This window comes from Gopherus flavomarginatus, chromosome 23 (assembly GCF_025201925.1).
Source record: "Gopherus flavomarginatus isolate rGopFla2 chromosome 23, rGopFla2.mat.asm, whole genome shotgun sequence".
NCBI lineage: Eukaryota > Metazoa > Chordata > Testudines > Testudinidae > Gopherus > Gopherus flavomarginatus.
Genome location: NC_066639.1, coordinates 4,534,164 through 4,548,905, shown reverse-complemented (window position 1 = coordinate 4,548,905; position 14,742 = coordinate 4,534,164). Strand labels below are relative to the sequence as shown.

Below are 14,742 nucleotides of genomic sequence, written 5' to 3'. Positions count from 1 at the left end.
AGGGGCATTGCTAGCATATGATGACTTATATTACATTTGTGGACGTGCAGGTGAATGAACCGGTGATGGCATGGGTGATCTGGTTAGGTCCTGTGATGGTGTCGCTGGTGTAGATATGTGGGCAGAGTTGGCACCGAGGTTTGTTGCATGGATTGGTTCCTGAGCTAGAGTTACTATGGTGCGGTGTGCAGTTACTGGTGAGAATATGTTTCAGGTTGGCAGGTTGCCTGTGGGTGAGGACTGGCCTGCCACCCAAGGTCTGTGAAAGTGTGGGATCATTGTCCAGGATGGGTTGTAGGTCCCTGATGATGCGTTGGAGAGGTTTTAGCTGGAGACTGTATGTGACGGCCAGTGGAGTCCTGTTGGTTCCTTCCTTGGGTTTGTCTTGCAGTAGGAGGCTTCTGGGTACACGTCTGGCTCTGTTGATCTGTTTCCTTATTTCCTCCTGTGGGTACTGTAGTTTTGAGAATGCTTGGTGGAGATTTTGTAGGTGTTGGTCTCTGTCTGAGGGGTTAGAGCAGATGCAGTTGTACCTCAGTGCTTGGCTGTAGACAATGGATCGTGTGATGTGCCCGGGATGGAAGCTGGAGGCATGAAGGTAGGCACAGCCGTCGGTAGGCTTGCGGTATAGGGTGGTGGTAATGTGACCATCACTTATTTGCACCGTGGTGTCTAGAAAGTAGACCTCCTGTATAGATTGGTCCAGGCTGAGGTTGATGGTGGGGTGGAAGCTGTTGAAATCATGGTGGAATTTTTCCAGAAACTCCTTCCCATGGGTCCAGATGATGAAGATGTCATCAATATAGCGTAGGTAGAGAAGGGGCGTGAGTGGGCTAGAGCTGAGGAAGCGTTGTTCCAGGTCAGCCATAAAAATATTGGTATATTGTGGGGCTATGCGGGTACCAATAGCTGTGCCACTGATCTGGAGATATATATTGTCATCAAATTTGAAATAGTTGTGTGTGAGGATACAGGTACAGAGCTCAGCAGCCAGTTGTGCTGTGGCATCATCAGGGATACTGTTCCTGATAGCTTGTATTCAATCTGTGTGTGGGATGTTCGTCTAGAGAGCCTCTACATCCATGGTGGCTAGGATGCTGTTTTCTGGAAGGTCACCAATGCGTTGTAGTTTCCTCAGGAAATCGGTGGTGTCACAGAAATAGCTGGGAGTGCTGGTGGCATAGGGTCTGAGTAGAGAGTCCACATATCCAGACAGTCCTTCAGTGAGAGTACCAATGCCCGAGATGATGGGGTGTCCAGGATTTCCGGGTTTGTGGATCTTGGGTAGTAGATAGAATAACCCTGGTTGGGGCTATAAGGGTATGTTGATTTGTTCTGGTGTTAGTGTAGGGAGTGTCCTGGGTAGATTTTGCAGTTTCTTAGTGTATTCCTCAGTGGGATCTGAGGGAAGTGGCCTGTAGAATTTGGTGTTGGAGAGTTGTCTGGCAGCCTCCTTTTGGTAGTCAGACCTCTTCATGATGACAACAGCAACTCCTTTGTCAGCCTCTTTGATGATAATGTCTGGGTGGTTTCTGAGGCTGTGGATGGCATTGCGTTCTGCACGACTTAGGTTATGAGCACCCATCTTCAACAAGCGATGTTGTTTTTCCACAATTTCTGCCTAGAGGTCCAGACTGTCATTTCGACCCTCAAAAAAAGTCCATGTGGGTATTCACCCACAAAAGCTCATGCTCCAAAACGTCGGTTAGTCTATAAGGTGCCACAGGATTCTTAGCTGCTTTTACAGATCCAGACTAACATGGCTACCCCTCTGATACAGTGTCACTGTAGCTCCATGCAGGAAATGCTCTCTGCATTACCCTGCATGGCCACACGGTGTCACTGTTGCTCCATGGGGGAAATGCTCTGGGCATTACTGTGATGGAGTAGGGACTGTCTGTGTGGGGGATGGGAGAGCAGGGGGTGACTTTAGGTCTGGACACGTTCTCAGCCTGTAACCTGAGCTAGGCGGGGGGAGGGGTCAGCACCTTTGCCCGGGAAGCTGGACACAGGAAGGGGCCGGCTGGAGGGAGTTGGGTTAGTTCAGTTTCGGTTTTGGTCTGGGTGGTTGGAATTCAGGGAATCCCAAACTGGGGACTATGTTTCCTGAACCCCCAGAAGGACTTGATTGCGGGGTCCTGCTTGTGCCTCCAAACTCTGCTGTATCCTTTACTCCTGTTGTCCAATAAACCTTCTGTTTTACTGGCTGGCTGAGAGTCACTGTGAGTCCCAAGAAAAGGAGTGCTGGACCAGACTCCTGCACACTCTGTGACAAACCCTAAGCCCCTCCGGGACCCCTGCAGCCTAGACGTAGTAATCTGTGCCCCCCACAAACCCCCTAAGCCCCTCAGGGACCTATACAGCCAGGACATTGGTATCTGTGCCCCATATAGACTCCAGAAGGCCCCTGGGACACTCCAGTGTGCATGTAGGTATATGTGCCACTCAGAAACCCCCTAACCCCCCAGGAACCCCTACAGCCTGGACGTAGGTATTTGTACCCCCCCAACCCCCCCGGGACATCTACAATCTGGACGTAGATATCTCTGCCCCTCATGAAACCTCTAACCTCCCCCCGGGACAGATACAGCCTGGACATACGTATCTGTGCCCACCCGAACCCCTAAGACCCCCTGGCACCCCTACAGTTTGGACATAGGTATTTTGGGCCACCAAAAATCCCCTAAGACTCCCAGGATGCCTCCAGCCTGGACGTAGGTATCTATGCCCTCCACTAACCCCCTAAGCCCCCCTTGGTACCACTACAGCCTGGATTTAGGAATGTGTGCACTTCATGAACCCCCTAAGCACCCTTGGGACCTCTAAAGCCTGGAGATTGGTATCTGTCCCCCCCCCCAAAACTCTCTAAGCCCCCCGGGACCCCTACGGTCTGGACGTAGGTATCTGTGCACCCCAAGGCCCCTAAGACCCACCGGACCCCTACAGCCTGGATGTAGGTGTGACGGTGCTGCCCGTGGGAGCCAGCTCAGGTCACTCAATCAGGGTGAACTGCAAACAAAACAGGGCAGACAAATCCCAAACGTTGGTGGTTATTTCAATACTTAGATTTACCAAGCCAGCACAAAACAGCTTCTGTAGTACCTCACTGGTTACTTAGAAGTTTAAACCACGCAGTTCCCTTAAAGTACCCTGCCTCAGGCCTCCATCCAGACACACCTGTCAGATATGATGATGATTTCTGAAAATCTTACTTCATCATATAAAACAAAAGATTCTTCCAATCCCAAAGGATCATCCACATACCCAGGTTCAATTATAACTTAGATCTCACCCAAAATACATGCTAGAGACAATTCTTATTAACTAAGCTAAAATTTATTAGAAAAGAAAAGAGAGAGAGTGTTGGTTAAAAGATTAAAAGACATATAGACTTGAATTTAATTCTTGAGGTTTAGATACATAGTAGAGGTGAGCTTGTAATTGCCAAAAGTCCTTTTAGAAATAGTCCATAGGTTATAGTCCAATTTCCATATTCAGGGTGGCTCCAGTCAATGACTGGGTATATCAATCCTTGTGGCTTAAGGTTTTCCCCTCTTGAAACCCAAAGCAGATCTGAGACAAAGAAGGATCGTGCCCCAGGCTTCTTATACATTTCCAGCAGCCTTTCGGACTGAGAAAACAATAGGCTTAACTCTCGTACCAAATATCCTGGCAATTAGTACAGGATAATTTATCCATCAAACAGTTCAAATACAGGTTACCACAACCTTCAAAGAGACACAGAGACAATAATACTATTTCGCTCAAGTATTATCATAAATGTTAATATTCCTTTTTTGCTCTTTGAATTAAAACTATAGCAACAGACAAGACTTGTTTGCTTACATCACAAGACCTGAGCAAACACCTCCCCTTCTACCTCTAACACTGCAGACTTGTATTTCAAAGCTCTGTTCATTTACATATCTTGCTAACTAGTTCTTAAGGTTCACCTATGGGTCAGGTCAGTCGGTGAGGTGAGTTAATTAACTCTTTCTGGCCCTGTCACCTTGCAATGAGATATTAGATTATACTTATAATGTCACAGTCACGGTGAGTGGACTGCTGCAGCTCCCCGTAGACTCTGCCTGCGTCTCTCACCAAGCTGGAGTACAGCAGTCGAGGGTAGAGCACTCGATGTGTTGCATCTACACCAGACGCGATATATCGACCCCGGCTGGATCGATCGCTGCCCACCGATTCGGCAGGTGGTATAGACATACCCTGAGTATCTGGTGATCGGAGCTGGACCCCGGAGGGGGACACATTGAAGGAACTCAGGGGTTAAGGTGCTTCTATTGTCAACTGTCAGGGCTGCTGTGGCTCAGAGGAGGGTGCTTGACTCCTGGCAGGCTTAGGTGCCGCAAGCCTGGGAGGTGGGAGAAGTGATGTGGCCACGGTGGGCTTGGAGTGCTCGTGCTTGGAGCAGGGGTGAGCTGGGGCAAGGGGGGGTGCCGCAGGGCAGAGCAGGGGAGTGGCCACAAGAGGGACGCCTCAGGGTGGAGTGGGGGAGCTGCCACGGATGGGGCACCTCAGGGTGGGGGTGCGGGGGGAGGAGGGCGCAAGGTGGAAGTTTTACCTAGGGCGTGAAGCATCCTTGCACTGGCCCCGCCCCATGCCCTGTCTGCAGCCAGACTTGCACCCTCTGCCCTGCCTGCACCAGCCACGTCCTTTCTGCCCTGCCTGCCGCCAGCCCCACAGCCAGCCCCTGACACACCCCCTGCCCTGTCTCCAGCCAACTCCTGCCACACCCCCTCCGTGGCCCTGCCCAAAGCCAAAAAGCCCCCACTCCCCCAGCCTGCTCCAGCCCTGCACCCCCTGTCTACAGCCAGCCCCGCATCCCCTGCCATGTCTCCAGCCAACCCGACGCACCCCCCTGCCTGAAGCCAGCCAGCCCCGCATCCCTTGCCCTGCCTGCAGCCAGACCCTACCTCTAGCCAACCCCATGTCCACTGGTGCCCTGAAGTTCCCAGGGCAGTAACCCTGCACATGTGTTTCAATGAGGGGGGCAGAGAGCAGCTGGGACCCACACGTGTACACACCCTAGGGTGATCAGACAGCAAGTGTGAAAAATCGGGACAGGGGGTGGGAGGTTTTAGGATTCTAGATAAGAAAAAGACCCCAAAATTCAGACTATCCCTATAAAATCGGGACATCCGGTCACCCTAGCACACCCCCAGGACTCCTGAGTTCCATTACTGGGTTTACTATTGGTTCCACTGCTGGTTGTTTTCCTTTCCTGGGGGACTTTGGGCAAGTTTCTCCCCCATCTAGGGCTCTGTCCCCAGCAGTCAAATGGGGATTTCATACTTTCCCACTATTGGAAAGTGCTGGGAGAATCCCCCAGCAAAAGCTGTTCTGACAGTGTTAAGCAGCATCTGACCACTCAAGGGAGGAGCTCACTGCCCAGGAGGAGTGTTTGGTTCTGGGGTTTCACTTCAGCCCAGTCTAGAGAGAGGGGCCCAACCACGGAGTTTGGCTCAAGAAGATCAAGTCTCCAATTTGTTAAGGGTGTTTTGAATTCCAATCCTGTGCTACAAAGTGCTTGGTGTCACTTGCAAATTTTAGAAGCATGCTCTCCACTTCATTTTCCAAATCATTCATGAAAATATTGAATAGTTCTGGACCCCGGACAGATCCCTCCCGTACCAGCTAGGTACACCCTCTCCGTTGGACAGCCAAACATGGAGAAGGGCTCCTGGAGTCTGTGCTTTCAACCAGCTCTGCACCCACATTACACTGATTGCAGCTGGACTGCATTTCCCTCATTCACTTGTGAGAATGTCCTACGGAACTGTGTCAAAAGCCTTAGTAACACCAAGCTAGATCCCATCTACTGTTTGCCCATCTCCACCAGGCCCGGAACCCTGCCAAAGAAGGAAAAAGGATCGGTTTGGAATGATTTGTTCTTGACAAATCTATGCTCACTAGTCCTAAGAACCAAATGATCCTGTAGGTGCTGCTGACAAACTGATTATTTAAGAATGTATTGCAGTAATGGCAGTGAGGCTAGCTAGTCTGTAAGTCCCAGGGGTCTCTTTGTTCCCCTTTTAGAGAAAGGTCCTGTCTTCTTCATGGATGGGAAGATGTTCTTTTTCAAGGGTCACAGACGAGAACTGGGGCGCAACATCTGGTTTGTTAAGGCCACAAAAATGGAGGCAGGAACCTCTTCTCTCCTGCTGGCAAAGAACCCCAGGTACCTAAAAGACAGGGATTCACATCCCTGAATGGACTTTAAAAAGGGCAGTGGTTAAAAAGTTTGGCCCCGATCATTTCCTGTTTCCACAGACTAGACATTTTAGCAAACTTTAGAATTCGTTGGTGCTAAACACTGTGAAACTCCCCTTTCTCCTTCACACAGGGCTTTAACACCCCTTCTCTCACTCAGGCTCACCACTGCCCAGAGTTTGAGAACCGTCCCTGTTCCCATTGGACAGATGGGGATGAGCCTGAGGTCCAGAGAAGGGAAGTGACCTCCCCAAGGCCCTACAGAGCAAGGTGGTGGCAGAACCAGAAAGAGAAGCCACCAGTCTTGACTCCTGTTCTAACGGACAACAGACCCCCCCTAGAGGCAGGGATAGAGCTCAGAAATCGAGATGGTGGGGAAATTCCATTGAAACCGTTCCTGTCAGAAAATCCCATTCAGACTAAACCAGATTGTTTCTTGAAATCATAACAAGTGGGATGAAAATTCTTTGCAAAAAGATTTTGTTGCAGAACAAAAGCATCTCCTGTTCATCACAGTGTGTTAAATTGTCTCATCGCACACAAGGAGATGCTTAGATCTTGAAAATTAGATAAGATGCTTCAATCTGAGCTAAGTTGTTGCTGCTCTTAACAATTTCAAAATAAAAAAATATTAATAAAATAGAATATTTCAGCTATTCTATTAAGTGTTAATCTGCTCTGAATAAACGTAATAGGACACCTCATATTATGCCCTACTCCAAGTGACACTCTCCAATGGATCCCCATCCTCCACCCACCGTCAGGTAGGTAGGAGCAGATCATTATTATCCCTACTTGAAAGAGGGAAAAGCTAAGGCTCAGAAAGGAGAATTGACTTGTCTTAGGTCACACAGCCAGGCAGTGGCAGAGTTGGGAATAGGACCCAAGAGCTCTTATTTTCAAACTAACCATCGGATCTTGAATTTCAGACATTGAATGACCTGAATAAAGTGCTCTCAGATGAGCTCCAGAACAACAACCGTGACAGTAATAATTCAGCAAGTATTTGAGGAGAACTGCAATGTTAGAGAGAATCATGAACTGCTCAGAGACAATTAATGCAGAGAAGCAGCAAAATTCATCAAACATAGAACTGATTATGACTTATTTCCTTGGTCTTAAAAGAGAACAACAAGGACCTGACCCTCCTCCCTGTCAATAACCCCCTGCTCAGCCAATCAGGGTAGAGACTGAGGACGGGAGGCTGAGGTTTCGCAGCAGATAGCCCAAAGGATGGCCCAGGTCACTGCTGGGGATCACTGCCTGAGCATTAGTTCAGCCCCACATATTTGGGTGGACCTCGCACAGTGGGAGCTGCAGAGCACTGCCCCGTAACACACACACACACACACACACACACACACACATGCATGCACATCCTGGTGTTGGAAGGGGAACAGGAGAAAGGACAAAAGAAGCAAGAGACGAAGAGAAAGGAGAGATGGATGGAGGAAAAGGTGAAACAAAAAGGACAAACCCTAATGTCCCCAGTGATTCTAAGGGACAAAATCCCAGGTGAGCAATAAAATTCTACCTCTTTAAGCTCGTGCTTTCCATGCCTAGAATTCAACTCTCACCAGATGGATCAGACTGAACAGGTTTCAAACCTCCAGGAGTCTCTTATCTTCTAAACAGGGATGGCTGTTTTCTAGTAAAATCACAAAAAGGGAAGGAGAAAACTCAAAACAGGTTTCTCCTGGCGCTCACGTCCGTGAACCCAAATACTCTGTCAGTCCTCAAAGAGAGACCTGGAGAAGGAGACTTGCTGAAGCAAAGCCATAGGGGTCTCTGAGATTTCCCTGCCCCTTGCCCCTGGCCTGCATGGCTCATGTCAGCATCTCTCTGTGAGGTCACCACCTCCTCACCACCTTTGACCAATAGTATGAGGTCCTGAAAAAGCCCTTTGTGATGTCACTGCCACACCCCTCCCTTGCTGTGCCAATGCCCTGCCCCTGGCCAGGCACTTTGGAGGTTTGAGCTACTCCCTGTGGATCACTCCACTCAAGGGGCGTTCGTTCTAGGAAGCAAGCCAGCTAGACAGGAAAACATCAGACACTGCTCCCAATGCTACACTCAGTTTTTCAGAAGTTAGTCGACTTTATGGCCAGAAGTGAGCATTAGAGAATCTAATCTGACCCCCTGCCTATCACAGGCCTCCTGTATGACACAAGAGCTACTTTTGGAGCAAACCCATTCCAGAAAGGCATGTAGTCTTCATTAAATGACATCAAGAGATGCTGAATCCACCACTTTCCTTGGTAGCTTGTTCCTGTGGTAAATCATCCTCGCTGTTGAATATTTGTGCCTTAGGGCTTGTCTACATCAGAAAGTTGCAGCGCTGGTGAGGGAGTTACAGCGCTGCAACTTAGGAGGTGTACACATCTGCAGGGCACCACCAGCGCTGCAACTCCCTGTTTGCAGCGCTGGCCGTACTCCCGTTTTGTCTCGGGTGTAGAGGATCCAGCGCTGGTGATCCAGCGCTGGTAATCAAGTATAGACGCTTACCAGCGCTTTTCTTGACCTCCGTGGAATAAGCAGGTATCCCAGCATACCTGAGGAAACCTCTGGTAATCAAGCTGGTCTCCTTACCCGGCTTGCTCTCGCGTTCCCCGAACCCCGAGCAAGCAGGTCTCCTTCCCTGAGGTTTGCTGGGTGGTTCCGGGAACGCGAGAGCAAACCCGGGAAAGGAGACCAGCTTCGCCGCGGTTTGCTCTCGCGTTCCCGGAACCACCCAGCAAACCGCAGGGAAGGAGACCTGCTTGTTCGGGGAACGCGAGAGCAACCCGCGGCGAAGCTGGTCTCCTTTCCCGGGTTTGCTCTCGCGTTCCCGGAACCACCCAGCAAACCTCAGGGAAGGAGACCTGCTTGCTCGGGGTTCGGGGAACAAAAGAGCAAACCGGGAAAGGAGACCAGCTTCGCCGCGGTTTGCTCTCGCGTTCCCCAAACCTCCCTTGAAGCCGCCCAACAGCGCTGCAGTGTGGCCACATCTAACACCACTTGCAGCGCTGGTTGCTGTAAGTGTGGCCACTCTGCAGCGCTGGCCCTATACAGCTGTACTAATACAGCTGTAACAACCAGCGCTGCAAAATTTTAGATGTAGACATGGCCTTAGTTGTAATAGGAATTTGTCTCTTTTCACCTTCCAGCCATTCGGTCTTTTTATGCCTTTCTCTGATTGATTAAAGAGCCCGTTAACACTCAATCTTTTCTCTCCATTAAGGCACTTCAATACTTCAATGAAGTCACCTTTCAATCTTCTTTTGAGAAGCTAATCAGGTTGAGCTCTTTCAATAGCTCACTAGAAGGCATTTTTCTCCAGCCCTCAGAACATTTGGTGGCTCTTTGCTGCCCCAGCTCCAATATCACAACATCTTTTTCAAATGAGGACACGAAAACTGGAGGCAGTATACCAGTATCAGCCTCACTGATGCCGTGTCACCTCCTGTGACCTTATTGACATAATCTGTAACTGTATAGATAACTGTTGTGACCACTGTTCTATATTTGCAGCCAATATTGTAGAAAGGTTGTCGTATAAGGGGTCTATGGAGAGGTTCTGATTGGCTGATTATAATTATGCTATCTCTAGATGTGTATTATTTTTGTAGTTGACATTATGAATATTGGCTCTATGCTGTCCCTATTTCAAACTTGTGCTATGCTTCTGGGGAACACCCCAGACTAGTTGGTGTCACTTCTGCCTAGCCTGCTTGATGGCCCATTAAGGACCATCAGCTATACAATCGACACATTGAGAGAAGGCAGATACACCTTGTGACTCTGCAACATATGCAGGGACCTGCCTATGGACAGAACTCCAAGGTTTTTCTGTGCCATATGCTGGATGGAGTGTCCTTGGGACAAAGAAAGCAAAGACCACACTGCAAGAGACTATATAAGGCTGATGCCTCGTCTTCATCTTGTCTTCAGTCCTGCTTCAAACCTCTGGAGGGACTTTACTACAAACTGAATCTCTGTACAAAGGACTGAATGACCCATCCCAGCTGTGGATGGACTCCAGAGACTTGATGTGAACCTCCTACAAGTCTGAACCAAGAACTTTGCCATTACTGGATGTGAAGGGTTAAAATCCATGTGCATTTTATAGAACTACCTGGTCTATGGATTGTGCCAGCTCTTTTCCAGACCCAAAGTCCAGAGTATGGTCAAGGGACCAGAGGCCTAGCAAATAGTGACCAGCTAAGAGAAAGCTGGGTAAACAGAAAGCCTTGCTTGCTAAGATAAGCCTGGTAAGCAAATTGCCAGGTGTTGGAGCTAAGAACTAAATAATTGTGTCTTATTCAAAGTTGCAGATTGAACAAAGAATCCCCGTTTTTATTGTGTTTGTTTCTTCTGTAGGGAGATGTTCTTTCCACAGATCCAGGCTTGAGTTTATGAAGAGTTGGCACATCTTAGTATAAGATATGGCATCCTTCCACCTCCTTTCCCAGGGACCAATGCCTTGCCTTAAGACACACAGAAAACAATCTTTATTGCCATATACTTTCACTGTTTCTTTGCTTTAAACCCTAGGAATGTACCTGTTGGACAATCAAAGGAGCTGCTCCATTCCTATGGACCCCAAATTAGAATTCAACATATATATTTTATACTAATAACATTTTATCAAAGTATTAATGAAATGTTAACTTGCTAACTTGAGACCACGGGTGGAGGCATTATGTGACCTGTTAATCATTGGCTAATGTGCTTATCTTGTCTTGCTACAAAACCTATCCTGGGGTGTGGAACTGCCTATCCCATCACTTTCCCCCGCCTGTGGAAAATGTATATATTCTATTGTATTCAATTAATTTGCAGTGTCTCTGAGCATAATAAGCAAGGGGACACTCCGCCAGTGCTATGTGTAATAGACACCTATGCTTGCCCTCTACACAGTGTGGATTTATGTCCTTCAGAGAACAGAGTTGGAGGCCAGGTGAGCAGGTTGCCTGGGAAACAGAACAAAGGAGGGACAAAGGACCTGGCTGACTTTGGTTGTTGGAAGCAAGGAGTCTGCTGGCTTGGGGACTCGACGGGAGAGCCCAGGGTCTGAGTTCTGGGTCTGCCCAAGATGGACATTGCTGAATCTTCCTGCCTCCTGTGCTAACACAGACTTTCCCAGGCTGGATTCCAGACCACTACTAAACCTTCTGTTTTACAACCCTGGCTGAGAGTCACTGGTGATTGCGGAAGTTGGGGGGTGCATGACTCCCCTTTGGGGTGAGGGGTGTAAGGTTTTCCCAGGTGTCCTGCTAAGGTGACTCACTACAGGAAGCTCCTGGTGTGGAACAGGGGTGCTGAAAAGTCCAAGGTCAGTCCTAGGAGGGCTGAGGGCAAGGAGGCTTCCCCTAGTGAGAGCGTCCCCTGGGGGGTGTCACACTGATGACGACTCTGCCTGGGTTTGGCTCAGAACTGTTCCAGAGCATGGAGCATGTGTCCACCCGCCATGATCTGACCTGCAGGCTCCACTCTGGCAAAGTTCCCTGTCCCTGGGCTTTAGCATCACTAGCCCCTGCTTAGTGACTAGGGGTCAGTTTAGGACAGTGGTCCCCAATATGTGGAGCATGACTCCTAGGGAGGCACAGAGGAATGTTCATGGGGGCACCTCAGGGCCCGAGCCAGCCCCCATGGAGGGCAGGGAGGGAGCACCACACAGTCCCACTCTATCCCAGCTCTTCACCCACCCTATCCTCAACCTGAGCCGCTGGCCCAGGTGTGACCCCCTTACCTGTTTCTGCACCCCTCTCCCCAGCAAGCAACAGCCCCACTCCCAGCCCTGGTTCTCGACCGTGGTTTCCGAGGGGCCGCAGACACGGATAAAAAGGCACAATGTGAAAAGTTTGGGGACCACTGGTTTAGGGTGACATCCTGAGTTGCTTCTATGCAGTCGAATAAAAGGTATTCTTCACTCACCTACCCCTCCATCAGGACGGACTAGGTATGTTCTGCTGCCCTTCACTCATACAGGAAGGAGAGTAACATTTCATTCCACTCAATCCTATAGTGATTTGTAACCCAACACCACCAAAACTGGTCATATTGGGAAAGTGGCCCCATCATGCTGCATATCTAGGCAGAGTAGGTGTGTCTGTGCAAACACGGTCTGTTCCTGAAGTCTTTCCCCAGCTCATCTCTAGATGTGAGGGGGGAGCTCATTCAGATCCAGCTTCTGCTTAGTATTTAAAAACTCCTTAGTGTCCCTATCACTGCCAGCCTTAGATTGCTCCTCCTGTCCCTGTTCTAGCAGCTCAGATGAGGTGACTGCGTGGTTAAGGTGATAGACTGCTAATCTATTGTGCTCTGCCTGCATGGGTTCAAATCCCATCCTCATTGGATGTATTTAATCTTCACCCCTCCTTTATAGACAACCGTCTCTCCCTTTGGTACAATGACAGATCAAACAATGTTGTTTCTTGCAAACAAAAACCTTCCCAGAAACTCCAGTCCCCCCTTGCTTTAAATAAAATGTCTAAATCCCACATTTCTAAAAAAAAAAATTCTCTAGTCTTGTATTTCTTAGTTTTTATCTCAAAAGGTAATAGACTCATAATCTCCCCCAAACACTCTGGGATCTGCCCAAATAATTAAAATACCCTCATCCTGAGCAAGGCCACAACAGTGAACCAGAGCTAGTGTCTAGGCCAAGCTATTCTGAAGGGGCAACTCAAACATCTTCTCCCTACTTCCCTTGGCAAAGTCTGACTGAGAAAACAAAATTCCCCAAACTGAAAATTTTCTGCTGAAAAACCAGTAGTAGTTTGGGGACTTTGATTTGAATGTATTATTATTCTCTTCTGATTTCTGAATTATTTCAATGAAGTGTTTGTCCACCAGATGCATTTACAGGTGTTGAGTTGTGGGGGAAAGAGGCCAACTCATGATGTCTCTACCCTTCTTTCATAGTTTCTTCCAACTTGCTAGGAAGTACCTTTGCTATGATGTGAGTCAAGCAGTGTCCATTGTTGCTGTGCTATCTCGGAGAAGTCTGCATTGTACATGGTTCCTGGGATAGTCCTTGGGAATGTGGATCCCTTTAATGGGCCAGCAGCGAGACTGGCTTCTCCATTGTCACACCTGATAGGCTGGTGGTGGGCATTTCCCAACCTCATAACATATTTCAGTAACTCACACAGAACAAAACTTCATAACTTCCCAACCAATGCTACACACGCAGTCCAACATGATATTAAGGTTCAACAAACCAAGACTTTTGAAATGATACCTCACCAGGCAGACTTTGTACAAACCGTGCCATCATTATATGAGTGGTGAATATGGGGCTTCCAGGTGGTGCTTTGAGCACAGCGTGCCACACCTGGGCTGACATTGCAATGGAGATGTACCCGCAGAGTCCATCTCTTCTGGGATAAAGATGGCAGCATGGCTGTTCTGTGTCATCTGACTTGGGCTTATGGAGTTAAAGCTGTGGGGCTAAAAACTGTGGTGCAGATATTTGTGTTCACATTGAAGCCTGGGTTTGGAAACCCTCACTCCTCGTGGCGTCTCTGAGGTTGGGCTCAAGTCCATATGTCTGCACTGTAATTTTATAGTCTTGCAGTCCAAGCCCCATAAGCCTGAGTCAGCTGGCCGGGTTTTGAGACAGGTGCCTTGGGTGTGTTAATCGCAGTGTAGACATGACATTAGGCTACGTCTCTAGTGCAATGAAACACCCATGACTAGCCTGTGTCAGATTAATCAGGATCATGCAGCTTGGGCTGTAGTAAAGTTGCAGTGTCCGTGTCTCAGCTCAGTCTCAGTCTCCTGCTCTAGGAGCCCAGAAGGTTGGGAAGGAGTTTAGCAAGTGGAAATGGTAAAATCACAGTGGAGTATTACCCTGGACTCATGGCATTTCTCCATTGGTCTGTCTGCTTTGGGGCAGGGACAATAACACGTCCTGCTGCATTCGTTATTTCAAAGGGCGGTTTAGGATTTTCATTCTCAAACACGGTGCACAAAGCAGGTCTCAACCCTCGGCATAAACTAAACAAGCTGCCCACTGATTCTGGCAGCCACAAAAAGCATTTGGTGTGAGAGCTCAGACCTGCCCCTGTCCCAGAAGGAGGGGGTCGTCTGCGAGGGGACTGGACTACTGACCTATCAGCTCCTAACTCCCAAACGTTCAGTAACTCTATTATCAGTGCCTGTGAGTGTAATTTAAACCATAAAAACAGCCACACTGGGCTAGACCAAAGGTCCATCTAGCTCTGAATCTTGTCCTCTGACAGTAACCAATAGCAGGTGTCCCAAAAAGCTACTCTACAAGGCACCCCTGGGAGTTGAACCCAGAATCTCCTGTTTACAAAACAGGTGCTTTAACCAGCTAAGCCACGTTGCCTACTGACGGGTACTTGGTTGTCATAGTTTTTGTTCCTATGGCAACTGAGTTAGATTATTAGGGGCTAGCCCAGCCAGTTTTGGCCCGTTAGGCGAGCTCTGTGTCTGTAAATAAATGGCAGTTTTGTTAGCTGTCTGCTCTCTGGCCTCAAGTGATTTCTTCCTAAACCAGCTGCC

General features: G+C 48.7%; 1 non-coding gene across 1 annotated transcript; it reads right to left on the bottom strand.

Moving 5' to 3' along the window:
• Positions 1-14,492: 14,492 nt before the first annotated feature.
• On the bottom strand, positions 14,493-14,566 carry TRNAT-UGU (transfer RNA threonine (anticodon UGU)). Its single transcript has one exon. It is a non-coding gene; the product is annotated as a tRNA-Thr (tRNA).
• Positions 14,567-14,742: the final 176 nt, after the last annotated feature.